A 15,258-nucleotide genomic window follows, 5' to 3' on the forward strand; every position below is an offset into this window, starting at 1 on the left:
TTGTGCGAGGCCAACAGGACTGCTGCAGCTGTTCAGAAGAGGCAGGCCAGGAAGTCACGGGCAAACAAGCTCCCTGACAATGATATGCCTGTCTTTGTCTGCCCCAACTGTCAGCGAACATTTCGTGCGCAGATTGGACTATTCAGCCATCTGCGCATTCACAGATAGATTCATGAGCATCCCCCCCACCCCACCACCACCCTCCCCCCATCCCCCAGCTGGATGACAACGATGGTCATCATCGATCTCGATGGACACACACCACACCACCACCAGGATAAATATGCTGTTGCATAAATTTGTGGGGATTTGTAGTGTGCCTGTCTGGCACTTTCTTTGTCGTGCTGGCTGTTATTCTAAGTCTGCTGGCATCATACCACAGTCTAGACAAACTTTGTTCTTTTGTGTCGCCGTCCAAAACGGAAATGCTGGCCTGGTCCATGTCCACGTACTTCTCATAGAACCCTAAGCACTTTGCACACATGTTTTCCGTGTGCCCAGCTTCATGAGCAGAGGGTGTATGCTCAATCACACACGATTCAGTCTCAGAGGGCACACAATTTGATGTTGGTGCAGTCATGCACTTCCTGATAAGGGAGTTTTCCGTGTAAAACAGACCTTCCACACATGAACTAGTAGAATAAGGGAGTTTTCCGTGTAAAACAGACCTTCCACAGAGGAACTAGTAGAATAAGGGAGTTTTCCGTGTAAAACAGACCTTCCACAGAGGAACTAGCAGAATAAGGGAGTTTTCTGTGTAAAACAGACCTTCCACAGAGGAACTAGCAGAATAAGGGAGTTTTCCGTGTAAAACAGACCTTCCACAGAGGAACTAGTAGAATAAGGGAGTTTTCCGTGTAAAACAGACCTTCCACAGAGGAACTAGTAGAATAAGGGAGTTTTCCCTGTAAAACAGACCTTCCACAGAGGAACTAGTAGAATAAGGGAGTTTTCCCTGTAAAACAGACCTTCCACAGAGGAACTAGCAGAATAAGGGAGTTTTCCCTGTAAAACAGACCTTCCACAGAGGAACAAGTAGAATAAGGGAGTTTTCCCTGTAAAACAGACCTTCCACAGAGGAACTAGTAGAATAAGGGAGTTTTCCCTGTAAAACAGACCTTCCACAGAGGAACTAGTAGAATAAGGGAGTTTTCCCTGTAAAACAGACCTTCCACGGAGGATCTAGTAGAATAAGGGAGTTTTCCCTGTAAAACAGACCTTCCACAGAGGAACTAGTAGAATAAGGGAGTTTTCCGTGTAAAACAGACCTTCCACAGCAGAGGAACTAGTAGAATAAGGGAGTTTTCCGTGTAAAACAGACCTTCCACAGAGGAACTAGTAGAATAAGGGAGTTTTCCATGTAAAACAGACCTTCCACAGAGGAACAAGTAGAATAAGGGAGTTTTCCCTGTAAAACAGACCTTCCACAGAGGAACTAGTAGAATAAGGGAGTTTTCCCTGTAAAACAGACCTTCCACAGGGGAGGAACTAGTAGAATAAGGGAGTTTTCCCTGTAAAACAGACCTTCCACAGCAGAGGAACTAGTAGAATAAGGGAGTTTTCCCTGTAAAACAGACCTTCCACAGAGGAACTAGTAGAATAAGGGAGTTTTCCGTGTAAAACAGACCTTCCACAGAGGAACTAGTAGAATAAGGGAGTTTTCCGTGTAAAACAGACCTTCCACAGGGGAGGAACTAGTAGAATAAGGGAGTTTTCCGTGTAAAACAGACCTTCCACAGAGGAACTAGTAGAATAAGGGAGTTTTCCGTGTAAAACAGACCTTCCACAGGGGAGGAACTAGTAGAATAAGGGAGTTTTCCGTGTAAAACAGACCTTCCACAGAGGAACTAGTAGAATAAGGGAGTTTTCCGTGTAAAACAGACCTTCCACAGGGGAGGAACAAGTAGAATAAGGGAGTTTTCCGTGTAAAACAGACCTTCCACAGCGGAGGAACTAGTCGTCTTTCTCAGTTCCTCAGCAGTCAGGCATTGCTGAGGTTTCCAGCTGAACGGAACTTCGGCGCTCTTGTTTGCCACATCTATTATCCTGTTTATGACATGGCAAAAACATGCTGACACTGGCAGTATCATCACATTCCCATGCATCTGCACAACAACTTTGATCATAATTCGTTCAGTGGTTTCGCCACGGACCGACCGACATCTTCTCTGCACGGCGTAAAACTTGGGCTCATTTTGTTTACTCTTATCAGTTCCATATAACCGTAACAGCCATTTACTCTTGCACAGCAGCTTAGTTTATATCAAAAGAGTGTACTGAACATAGGCAAAGTGCCTAAGTAAAATAATTTTTGCATTCTGATGAATGCATACTGCCCCCCCCCCCCCCCCCCCCCCTAAACAAAAAGTAAATTAAAAAAAGAAGTGACAAAAAAAGAAGAAAAAAAAAGAACTTCCAAAAACTCTGTTCTAATCGCTCATTGGCTGTTGCTAGGCATTGCTGACATATCCTAAATGAAAGGGAAAATGTGATTGGTCGGCTGTCAAAGCTTACTATTACAGGCGCCCTTCTTGAAAACCAGTGCTCTCACGGGCGTGACATTGCGACCCTGGTTGCCGTAAAGCGAGTTTTCGATGCTGCGCTGTTGTGACCCTGGCAGCCAGAAGGTTAATATAGCCATATAAAAAAAAGGTGGGAAGCGAGACTGAATGGTAATTTAAGTCATAAATAAATTCATGAAAAATCCATTTACTGTGGACGGTAATAAATAAATATATAAAAAGTGTTTACCATCGCTTCTGTAGACAGTGTCTGGCTCGTGTCGTTTGAAGTTCACAGTGGCAATCCGTTTGGGCTGTAAAGTGTCGATTCTTCTGTGTCCCTCGGTTCCACTGCTGCTGCTTATCAGTGGAGGAGGCCCCAGTCATATTGGTCCCAACAGCATATTCTGCCTGCACACAGTGAATAAAATGCTTACCAAAACAGTCATCAAAATCTAAATTAAAATGCAATCATTAATGTGTCAGTGTCAGCTTCAAATTTAGAGCATAGCATAGCTTACCAAATGAATCTGTCGACTAAAACCCTTTTGTCTTTGTTCAAACAGAACGCACTAGTGCGTTTAAATTACATTGATTTATCCAGAAACCTAATTTTTCCTGACAAAACTCATCCTTTAGAAGTCTTTGATGACACTGAAGTTTTTAAAAAAGTTCAGATTCACTCGACAAGCCATTCTGGATTTGACAGACTCAGTCAGTAGGCTAATGAACTGCACTTCCATTATCGAAGGCGTGGCTTGCTCACTCCTGTTTTGCAAGTCTGCCTTGCATTACACTGCTATCATAATATGCTACCGGGACTTTCCAGGATGTTGTTGGTGAAATGATGTATCGACCTGTCAACAGTGTTCAGTTATCAAATTACACACATTTCTGACTGTACACTGTTCATAGTTTGAACTATTCCTTGCTTTCTTAACCAACATTTAGGCGAGCATGTGTGTGTGTGTGTGTGTAAATGAAATGAAATTATGGTGCTTAGAGCCTTGACGACCATTAAGGACATCTCAAGGCTATCGCCGCGTTAATAACTACCACAAGGATAAAAAAAAAATAAAAATAAAAACCAATTAAAACGAGTCACCACTTCAAACTTTCCACTCCAAAGTTTAAAAAAAAAAAAACTTCCATAGTTTAAAACCTTCAAATCTGGTTAAAAATGTTCTTCTTTTAAGAAGTCCATCAGCGCCCACGGAGGGACATCACGAAACAAGGTCTTCAAAGAAACCGCTGTGTAATGTCTGTGTCTAACGTCATGCAGATCCCAACAGTCAAGGAGCACGTGTTTCACGGTGAGAGGCTCATCACAGGGAATACATCGAGGGGCCTCTTCCCCCTTCAACAAGTAAGAATGAGTAAAAAAAAAGTGTGCCCCGTACGCAGTCTGCACAGCACAGACTCCTCCTTTCTGTTCTTCACCCCCGAAGGGAGGGTCACTTTTAGGTCCGGACGGATCTGGAAGAGCTTGTTGTCCATCTGGGTGTTCCACTCCTCTTGCCAAAGATCCTTAACGTAAGTGTTCACCTTCCGCTTCATGTCTGTGTATGGTACAAAGGATCTGGATAATTCCTTCTTTATAGCGTTCCTGGCCAGCAGGTCTGCCCTTTCTGTGTGTGTGTGGTCTGGGTGTGTGTGTGGTCTGGGTGTGTGTGTGTGTGTGTGTGTACATGTGAGGTGTGTGTGAGGAAGGGAGGGTGTGGAGGGGGGATGTGGCACTGATTTGTGTCCAGAAATATTTTTTGTATTTTCCTTTATGCTTATGTGTCATCATGTTTTATTCAATTATTGTGTATTATTTTACCCTGATTAGATGCAATGATTATTATATATTGGTATTAGTTCAGTATTTTACTGGAAATGTGTGCGTGTGTGTGTGTGTGCGTGTGTGTGTGTCTGTCTGTATGTATGTATGTGTGTGTGTGTATATATATATATATATATATATATATATATATATACACACATACATACATACACACACACACACACACACACACACACACACACACACACACATACACACACACACACACACACACACACACACACACACACACACACGAAAACGCGACGTCTTTATTTCCATTATGTTTTAAACAAGATGTATACACAATTTCGCACAAAAATCATCAAGTGAAAAGTGACAAATTTCGGCCTACTGCCGGCTTTCTCGCAGCCTTTGTTAGCGGGTGCCGGTACCTACTTTTAAGGATTTTGTTTTCACCAGGATTGGAGAAAATATTGCTGTCTTCAATGACAATGATTTTCATGTCGGAAGTGTCTGAAATTTTTAGACCAGACCAGGCTAAGGTGAACTTTCCACACAAATGTACAGTTGCCAACAACACATGTGTGGCCACATTAGCCAGAAGATGGGAGTATTTTCACACACACACACATACACACACACACACGCGCGCGCGCGATATACACTGTTGGACTTCGATATGTCATCACCAACCCGTACATTTTACCCCCACACCCACCCCCTACCTCCCAACCTTCGGCCAAGCCGCCGCACTATGCTTTGCTGCCTGAAACAAACTTCCAAACTTTTATGGGCCACTGTTATGACCCTTTATGGCCCCATCTTGGAGCGCCCCACCCCAGATGCAGATGTTTAAGGGCCAACGAGGAGACGTCACACATAAGACAAAAACCTACATTTGAGAACACACACGCACACGCACACGCACACACACACAAACGCACACACAATCACACACACGCACGGACCATCTGACGCCCCCCTTTCCCACCGTCCCCATCGCCCACATGCACACCCACCAACAACATACACACCCACGCACTTTCACATACATAATTCAAATGCACGCGCTAGCATACACAGACACACACACACACACACTACACACACACAGAGGTACACAGACACAGGGGTAGGGGTGTAGGGGTAGAATAGAGAAGGGATAGAGTAGGACAACAGGCAGAGGATAGGTGCACAATCCACTCTCTCCTCGTACCACAGCAGGGTCTTTTAGAAAGATGAATTGAGGTGTTTATTTCTCTAACTTAACAGCACACCTGGAACGCACACAATATTAAAACCCAGGTTAAATCAATACCAAAACATATGCTAGACATAACTGCACTGATGTAACAGAAACATCATTATGTTGTCTGGACAAGTAAACAATTCCACAGATAACCTTTCTCCATTCTGACACTCAATGACTCGCCGTACACTCTCTTCTCAAAGAGATCTATGTAAGAATGTAAAACAAACTTCATTTAGCTTACTATCAACAATCAGTGGCACATAAGTTAATGTGCACCAAATATATGACTAACAAATACTAACTCCCAGTGTTTAACTCCTGTCAAACCACCATAGAATAATAGCTGTCGCACCAAGTATGTGGCAGACAATTACAAACTCCCAGTGTTTAACTCCAGTTAAATCACCATACAGTAATATATAGCAACCTGTGTGCACCAACATAGGACTGCCTGTCAGTGGTCTCAAATCTTATTGAACACATACAGCTATGTGTTACCCCACTGGCATATAACACATGACTGTGGTGTGTCCATCGAGATCGATGATGACCATCGTTGTCATCCAGATGGGGGATGGGGGATGGGGGGAGGGTGGTGGTGGGGTGGAGGGAAGGATGCTCATGAATCTATCTGTGAATGCGCAGATAGCTGAGTAGTCCAATCTGCGCACGAAATGTTCGCTGACAGTTGGGGCAGACAAAGACAGGCATATCATTGTCAGGGAGCTTGTTTGCCCGTGACTTTCTGGCCTGCCTCTTCTGAACAGCTACAGCAGTCCTGTTGGCCTCGCACAACTTGGCGCCTTTGTGCACAGCAGCGTGCCATTTGTTACGGTCCACTGCAGATTCCTCCCAGGAGTCAGGGTTGATATCAAACGCTTTCAGAGAGACTTTCAGAGTATCTCTGAAGCGCTTCTTCTGACCTCCGTGTGATCTCTTCCCTTGTTGCAGCTCGCCATAGAAGAGCCTTTTGGGCAGCCGATGGTCTGGCATGCGCGCCACGTGTCCAGCCCAGCGAAGCTGGGACTGCATCAGGATGGTGAAGATGCTGGGAAGGGTGGCTTTTGCGAGCACCTCTGTGTCTGGGTTTCTGTCTTGCCACTTGATGTTCAGTAGCTTCCTGAGGCATGTTGTGTGGAAGTGGTTCAGCTTCTTGGCATGTCGTTGGTACACTGTCCAAGTTTCGCAGCCGTACAGTAGTGTGGGGAGAACTACTGCTCTGTAGACCTTTAGCTTGGTCTCAAGACTAATGCCTCTTCTGTTCCAGACATTTGCATTGAGTCTACCAAAAGTTGCACTTGCTCTTGCAATCCTGACATTCACTTCATCGTCGATGGTCGCATTTCGTGATAGTGTGCTGCCAAGGTATGTGAACCGCTCCACCGCACTGAGTCTCTGACCGTTGACTGTGATGTTGGGCTCAACGTAGGGTTTCCCTGGGGCTGGCTGATGGAGAACTTCAGTTTTCCTCGTGCTGATGGTAAGGCCGAAGTTCCTGCTGGCAGTGGCAAACTTGTTAATGCTGAGTTGCATGTCAGCTTCAGATCCAGCGTTGAGGGCACAGTCATCAGCAAACAAAAAGTCTCTGATGATGTCTGTCATGACCTTCGTTTTTGCTTGAAGGCTTCTGAGGTTAAACAGCTTGCCATCTGTTCGGTACTTTCGGCCGATTCCAACATCGCCATCTCTGAAGGCATCAGTAAGCATTGCAGAGAACATGAGGCTGAACAGCGTTGGAGCCAGGACGCAGCCTTGCTTGACACCATTTGTGACAGCAAAAGGAGCAGATGTTTTGCCATTGTCCTGGACTCGAGCCTGCATGCCTTCATGGAATTGGCTGACCAAGGAAATAAATTTCCGAGGGCATCCGTACTTGGCCATGATCTTCCACAGTCCCTCTCTACTCACGGTGTCGAAGGCCTTAGTGAGGTCGACATAGGTGGAGAACAGATCAGCATTTTGCTCCTGACATTTCTCTTGCAGCTGCCTTGCAGCAAACACCATGTCGGTGGTTCCGCGCTCTTTCCGGAATCCACACTGGCTCTCAGGCAAATGACCTTGGTCAAGGTGTGCTGTGAGGCGGTTTAGTAGGATCCTGGCAAGTATCTTGCCTGCGATGGAGAGCAAGGAAATGCCCCAATGGTTATCACAGGCTTGCCGGTTCCCCTTTCGCTTGTAGAAGTGAATGATAGATGCATCTTTGAAATCCTGGGGGATCGTCTCTTCTTTCCACATGAGTGAGTACAGCTGATGAAGCTTCTCAGTCAGCACAGTGCCTCCATCCTTGTAGACCTCTGCTGGTATGGAGTCTGAACCAGGTGCTTTGCCACTGGATAGCAGACGGATTGCTTTCTGGGTCTCAAGAAGTGTTGGTGGATCGTCCAGTGCTTCGTTGGTGGGGACTTGTGGGAGACGGTCTATGGCTTCATCATTTATGGAGGAAGGGCGATTTAAGACACTGTTGAAGTGCTCAGCCCATCGTTCGAGAATGTTCTCCTTCTCGGTGATCAAGGTATTCCCATCTGCGCTGAGGAGGGGGGATGATCCTGAGGATGTGGGGCCGTAGACTTCTTTTAAGGCATCATAGAACCTCTTCATATCGTGCCTGTCAGCATATCCCTGGATCTCATCAGCTTTGTCACTCAGCCACTTATCCTGCATCTGGCGTAACTTTTGCTGAACAGTCCTGTGGATGGCATTGTACGCATCCTTTTTTGATGTGGACTTTGGGTTGCTCAGGTGGGCTTGATGCAGACAGCGTTTCTCATCCAGAAGCTGCTTGATTTCATCACAGTTTTCATCAAACCAGTCTTTGTGCTTTCTGGTCATGGGTCCCAGGGTCTCTGAAGCTGTACTATAGATCAGCTCACGCAGGGTCCTCCAGTCAGACTCCACATTCTGGTTGTCCAGAGAGGCGGATTCCAGACGATCTTCCAGCAGCTCCACAAAGGACTGTTTGATGGTGATGTTTTTCAGCTTAGCGATGTTGAGCCGTTTTGGAGCCTTCTGGCCTTGGGGGCGTCTCTTGGGCTGGATTCGAATATTCAGCTTCGAGACTACAAGGCGATGGCCAACACTCAGCGCCGCACATGGTCTTTGTCACACGTACATCTTGCCTATCCCTTTTCCTGACGATGACATAATCGATGAGATGCCAATGCTTTGAGCGAGGGTGCATCCATGACGTCCTGTTACGGGTAGGGAGGCAGAAAACTGTGTTGGTTATCAGCAGTTCATGCTCTGCACAGGTCTGAAGCAAAAGCAATCCATTTGGGTTGCAGTGGCCCACACCGTGCTTTCCAATCACTCCATCCCAGGAGATGTAGTCAGAGCCAACTCTAGCATTGAAGTCCCCAAGAATGATGAGCTTGTCTGCTTTAGGGATGGCAGCAATGACAGAGTGAAGGTCCTCGTAGAACTTCGCCTTCACTTCATCCGGGTTTGTCATGGTTGGGGCGTAGGCACTGACAATGGTGAGGTGCTTCTGGCCAGATGCCAGTGGGAGTTTCATGGTCAAAAGCCTATCGTTGACTCCCTTTGGGATTCCAGCTAGCTTGCTGACAAGTGCGGTTTTTACTGCAAAACCAACACCAGCCTCACGTCGCTCTTCGCTTCCTCGTCCACTCCAGAAGAAGGTGTAACCAGATCCCCGTTCACAGAGCTCGTCTTCGCCTGCAAGCCGAGTCTCACTCAAGGCTGCGATGTCGATATTGTATCTGGCGAGTTCGGATGTAACTAGTGCTGTTCTCCTTTGGGGTCTGTCCGTGTTATCTCTGTCCAGGAGAGTCCTTATGTTCCAAGCACCAATGTAATATATAGCAACCTGTGTGCACCAACATAGGACTGCCTGTCAGTGGTCTCAAATCTTATTGAACACATACAGCTATGTGTTACCCCACTGGCATATAACACATGACTACAGCACATAGTAATCACAACTACCAAGTCACACATGTTCCCCATGTTGCATTATCACTCATGTGCACACACACATGGAAACACATGAACATACAGTTAGCCTGTAGATTTGTTCACCTTGAATATAACCATCACCACCTAACATACAAAATAGGTATGTCATACCTCAAAATAACTCCAACTGTTACAACCAAAACATTCTACGCAGATGCAACACACACATAATCTCTGTGTTTCTTTGTGACTGAATGCTTACATTGTTCCCACAGTATGTCAACAATTGACACACCACTGACATGTTACTGAACATTATCATTTATGTAAGCCAAGATAAACAACCTGTAAACCCAAACATGATGTCCAAACATCATACCATAATATCAACCTGTAGGAAACAGGAAAGGAGGGGGGGGGGGGGGGGGGGATACCCAAATACCCTAAACCAGTACTCCATTTAGTCATGTATTGGCTACATTGTGTATTTTAACCACTTTTCCCTCAGTCACTAGCCTCAATTACAATTAAACCATACACATGCTTGCTATGCTCTCTCACAAGTCATGGTATCTGCCAAAGTCCAAAATATGGGACTACGCCTCATACTTGGAGCCATGAGGTGCACGCCGATCCATGACATGGAGAAAACTGCTAACGTTGAGCCCCTGGAGAGAAGACGCGACCTGAAAGTCCTGATGCAGGGAGAGAAGCTCAGAAGACTGCCCTCTCACCACCTACACCGCAGACTGGAGCAACCCACCAAGAACCGTCTCAAACGTCAGAGCCTCAACCACCAGTATAAAGCACTCAGAGCACAGCACAGCGATGTTCTGGCGGCAAAAGGGGAGTCTTGCACTGACCTTGCCTTGCCTGACTGGAGGCTTGACCAAGAGATAGAGGCCACCATCAGCCTCAGAGTTCCTGGCATCACCACCAAAGACCAGCAACCAGCTACTCTCAAGATCCTGACTCTGGCCATGATAGAGGAGTCCTACCCAGCCAGCTCCTGGACCCATGTATACACGGACGGATCAGCGGAGGAAGCCACACACAACGGAGGCAGTGGTGTCTACGTCAGATTTCCCGATGGAGAGCACAGCAGCATCGCACTCCCTGGAGGAAAGCTCTGCTCCAATTTCAGAGCTGAAGTCCTGGCCATCAAAACAGCAGCAGAATTCCTCTCCTGTGGAAAGCCCCTTGGCAGCATCTCCATCTTCACTGACTCCATGTCCACACTCCAGGCCCTTGACTCCCCTGATCCTGGTCCACTGATCCAGTCCCTTAAGGCCCTTCCTCACAACCCTTACCCAAACAGCCCCAACGACACTCCAGTGGGTGCCTGCACATGTAGGCCTCCCAGGCAACGAGCGTGCAGACCACCTCGCTAAGGAAGGAAGCCAGCTCACACAGCCAACCATTCCTGCCACGTATGAGGAAGCAAAAACTCTCCTCCACAGCAGATTCCGAAGAGGCTGGGTCACCCTGAACGGAGGCTACCCTGCACACCAAGATCCCATCAGGACACTGGAGAGAAGACACCAGACTACCATCTACCGCCTTCGCACAGGACACTGCGGCCTCCGAGCACACCTGAAGAGGATTGGAGTGGCAGCCACATCCCTATGTGATTGCGGCCAGGCTGACCAGACCCCATCCCATATTCTCCAAGACTGCCCCCTGTATGAGAAGATGTGGCAGCAGTCCTGGCCTGGGGGTGCTGACCTCAACACCAAGCTCTGGGGGACGGTAGCCGATCTTCACCGGACGTCCGAGTTTGTGGCATCCCTCGGACTTCGACCCTGACTGCGTAGTTGTCGAACGCAAAGAAGAAGGAGAAGAAGATGGTATCTGCATCAACACATTCCAGTTACATTAACTGTGCAATACCACATCAGCTAAAAAGGATCTCTCAATGCTCTTGTGACACAACATCACAATTCTACAAACTCCAAACTGTTTCCAAAAACCAGAAAGTAAATTGCCAACAAACCAAATTACCAGTACAAGCATTACTCACAGCCCCAAACGTTTCAGGGTTCACTTTATGTTCATGTAGCAAAACACAATCCCACTGATATGAGCCAGTGTGTTAATCACAGAATCCAAGGGAGGGGAGGGGAGGGGGGTGATGAAAAGAGGAAGGGAAGGAGGAGGAAAGATCGCCCAGCCCTGATTATAAAACAGCTCATGATAAACACACCACACCATGTGGTGACCTTTGAGGCAGATGCCATCCTGCCAGAGATCGACAATGGGGGGTATGGAGGGGGGTTGGGGGGGGGGGGATTGGGGGTGATGGAAGGGGAAGGGAAAAGGGCAGGGGAGTGTATAGTATTTCTTGATAACTTGCTCCCTCTGCACTTGGCCAAGGGAAGAGGGGGGAAGGGAGAGAGGGTATGGGGAGGGTGTTGGTGGGGATAGATGCCATGGATGGGGGGTGGGGGGGAGAAGAGTAGGGAGGTAGGAAGGAGGGGTCCATCAGTGAGCAGTGTGTCTGAGAAAATCCCACGCTCCCACCATAGGCGCCTGACACACTATAACAGTTACATAGCTAAATATTCTAATAAATGAATGAATATGACGAGAGTAAATATTGAATAAAAAGAGATGGTGAGAGAGAGAGAGAGAGAGAGAGAGAGAGAGAGAGAGAGAGAGAGAGAGAGAGAGAGAGAGAGAGAGAGAGAGAAATATTATCATTATTAGTATTATCATTAATAGTTTATTGACGGAACTATTTAAAATATTTCCCCTTGGTCTGTGCATATACTACTACTACTAATAATAATAATAATGATATGTGGAGGCTTATAGAGCATACTCGCCGCGTTACACAATAAAAAACAGACATGTAACATTTTAAAATATAATAATGATAAATGAGATAAAACGATTCACCATCATCACCACCACCACCACCACCACCACCAATAAATTTACCTAAAAGCTGAAAACGACACTGAGAATCCTTGGAGATAAAGAAACAGAAGTAAAAGTGAGATGAACTACACATTGTACATATAAAATAATATTCATCTACTCGAGTAAAATAAAACATCACAAAGTAACTAACTTACAAATATACTAAAAGTATATGAAGTAAAAATTCAATCATACTTCCCACTCAGCCACGCAATGCATTTTATTCAATATTTAACGTGCACGTCATTATTCATAATCACAGCATAGAAAGCACTACTAGTTAAAGTAAATTTTTGACTAGCTTGTTAAAGAAAACATGAATTCAAAGACTAACAACAGTAAAACAATGGTCTCAGTACAATAGGACACATACCTGTGTACATGTGTCACATGAAGAGAAAGGTATTCATTGCTCATGGTATTGTTGAAACAGGTATGCCTTTAATGCTTTTTGGAAAGTTGGTTTTGATCTGATGTTGCGAATGTTAAGTGGCATCCATTGCCTGGGTGCAGGGAAAGAAAAAGCATGTTCACCAAATACTTTTGTGCGGGTCTTTGGTGTACATAGAATTAGTTTATCTGTGGACGAACGAATTGGCCGAGAAGGCGAGTAGACAGAACAAAAGATCAGAAATGTAGTCTGGTGAAGAATCTGAGGGGGGGGGGAATATGAAAAGACAGATAATTTATAACGTATACATGCTTCAACAGGGAGCCAGTGTAACATGTGTTTGTAAAAGAAAAGGGCTTCATTTTCTATTTTTGTTGTACAAAATGAACTTTAAAAATTTTAACTTTGAAATGTAAATAACAAATACATGGATACATGTTCATTTTAAGAAAGTACAAACATACCGCCATATACACAAATATATCAGTGAGTGATGACGATGCTTTAGTTTCGTCATATTTCTGTTTTTTGAACAGCCGTGCAGAGTACCTGTTGGGTCGGTTCCTGTAAACAGATCCGGCGGACTGTCCACTGGGGGGATGTCTGGGCTCAGTCATTGTGCCGTCACAGTTCTCCCGTGAATGGTCAGCGTCACCAAAGCCTGAGTCTTGCCTGTCCCCCACCTGTAGTTCTCCATCACTGATGGAGGCGATCTGCGATGGAAGTCCTCAAGGACTCCCAAGTCAGAAAGCGTTGACAATATCTTCATGTCGCCAGCTAGCCAATGGGTCATGGCTGTTCAGGAGGTCAACGGCGATCTGAATGGTCATGTATTAATCTTCTTGCCGATGTTCTTCTACGTGATGAATATTACATTACGTAATTTGTATCATACTCGATCCTCCCCAATTTTTTTCTTCAGCGTTTGAGTTCACTCATATACTTCACAATATGTGATATATATCTTGTCAGTACTTTGATAGATTTTTTTTCTTTTATCGTGAGTTTGGTACAGTTAGAGAGCAACTGTACTTCATGTTGCATTTACACAAATCTCCAGTCAGTCAGTTGCAAGATATTGGTTTGGAGAAGAGATAAATCCAGGTGCCTGTGTTTCTTCCCTCGATATATAGGCTCAGTCTTTACGCGATCCCCACCCCCACCCTCCCCATTTAAAAAAAAAAAAATTCTTTTTTTTTTCTTTCTTTTTTTTAAATGAAGAGAGTGAGAGAAAGTGTGTGTGTGTGTGTCGTTGGTGTCTGTGTTCAGTTTGCCTACGATTTTTGTGCATGCATCAGAGAGCCAGACAGAGGAGTATAGGGACGGAAGTGGAGCAGGATGTCCTGGTGTACACTGTCCTACATTCGTCGTGATGTCAACGTGACACACAGTGGGTGTTTCACAATGCCTCCCTTTCATAGCTAACTGTCTGTAAAGCACGGAGAGAGAGAGAGAGAGAGAGAGAGAGAAACAGACAGACAGACTGTCAGACATTTCCTAGTGAACGAATGGACAGGCAAGAATGCAGACGGGCAGACAGAAAGTAAGACAGACAGCCAGAAGACAGTCGACAGCCAAAAGAAAGCCAGACAGCCAAATGACAGTCAAGAGCCAAAAGACAGCCAGTCCAAAAACCAACAAAAAACAAAGAAACAAACAACAACAACAACACACAAAATAACAACAACAACAACAACAACACACACACACACACATGCACACACACACACACACACATGCACACACACACACACACACAGAGGTTTATAGAGAGACACACGGAAACACATATCAATGTCGTTCTTTGTTCACAGACCACTGAGCTGGCTTGTGGCTGTTTTAGCTGGTTCTAGCTGGTTAATATTCATGATGTTCACACCATTGGCAGATAGGATGTGTGGTTGGAGGCGTGGCTTGGCTGCACACTATATACTGCCTGACGTGGTGAGAGCAGAGTGCAGACACTTCATGAGACGACAGTCCGTGTGCTGTGTTGTGTGAACCTGAACACTTACCTCTTCTGAACACTTACCTCTTCTGAACACTTACCTCTACCTTGCTGTCATCACAGAACTGATACCTGTGTTGTCATCACCTGTTCCCAGAACAGATACCTGTGCTGTCATCACCTGTTCCCAGAACTGATTTCAGTGTGCAGTGTTGCCTCCATTTCTCAACAGAGCAGGTAACAACGTGTGGTGCCGTTTCATGTCATACGTACCATGTTATGCCATGTCATTGTTGTCTCACCACATCTTGCCATGGTGTGTTCTGTCATGTCATGTCAGTGACTTCTCTTGTCATGTCCTGGATCTTTTCCTTCTGCATTTTGCCTTGCCCTGCCTTGCCTTGTCCTGCCTTGTCATGTCTTGCCTCTCTAATTTACCATCCCCTCGTTTTGCCTTGCTTTACCTTGCCATGTCCTATTTTGCCTGCCTTGCCTTGCCTTGCCATGTCCTGTTTTGCCTTGACCTGCCATGCCCTGTTTTGC

General features: G+C 45.7%; 2 long non-coding RNA genes across 3 annotated transcripts in view; one reads left to right on the forward strand and one right to left on the reverse strand.

Annotated features, from left to right (window-relative positions):
- Positions 1-1,423: 1,423 nt before the first annotated feature.
- Positions 1,424-13,885, reverse strand: LOC143277323 (uncharacterized). Its single transcript, XR_013053732.1, has 3 exons — positions 13,317-13,885; positions 2,752-2,912; positions 1,424-2,038 (listed from the first exon to the last, which is right to left on the reverse strand). It is a non-coding gene; the product is annotated as an uncharacterized LOC143277323 (long non-coding RNA).
- An 884-nt stretch (positions 13,886-14,769) lies between these two features.
- LOC143277315 (uncharacterized) overlaps positions 14,770-15,258 on the forward strand; it is a 46,040-nt gene continuing 45,551 nt past the window's right edge. For both annotated transcript variants that reach the window (XR_013053725.1, XR_013053724.1), the window contains exon 1: positions 14,770-14,952. This is a non-coding gene — a long non-coding RNA (uncharacterized LOC143277315). The remainder of the gene's footprint in view (positions 14,953-15,258) is intronic.

Source organism: Babylonia areolata, chromosome 34 (genome assembly GCF_041734735.1).
Source record: "Babylonia areolata isolate BAREFJ2019XMU chromosome 34, ASM4173473v1, whole genome shotgun sequence".
Taxonomy (NCBI): domain Eukaryota; kingdom Metazoa; phylum Mollusca; class Gastropoda; order Neogastropoda; family Buccinidae; genus Babylonia; species Babylonia areolata.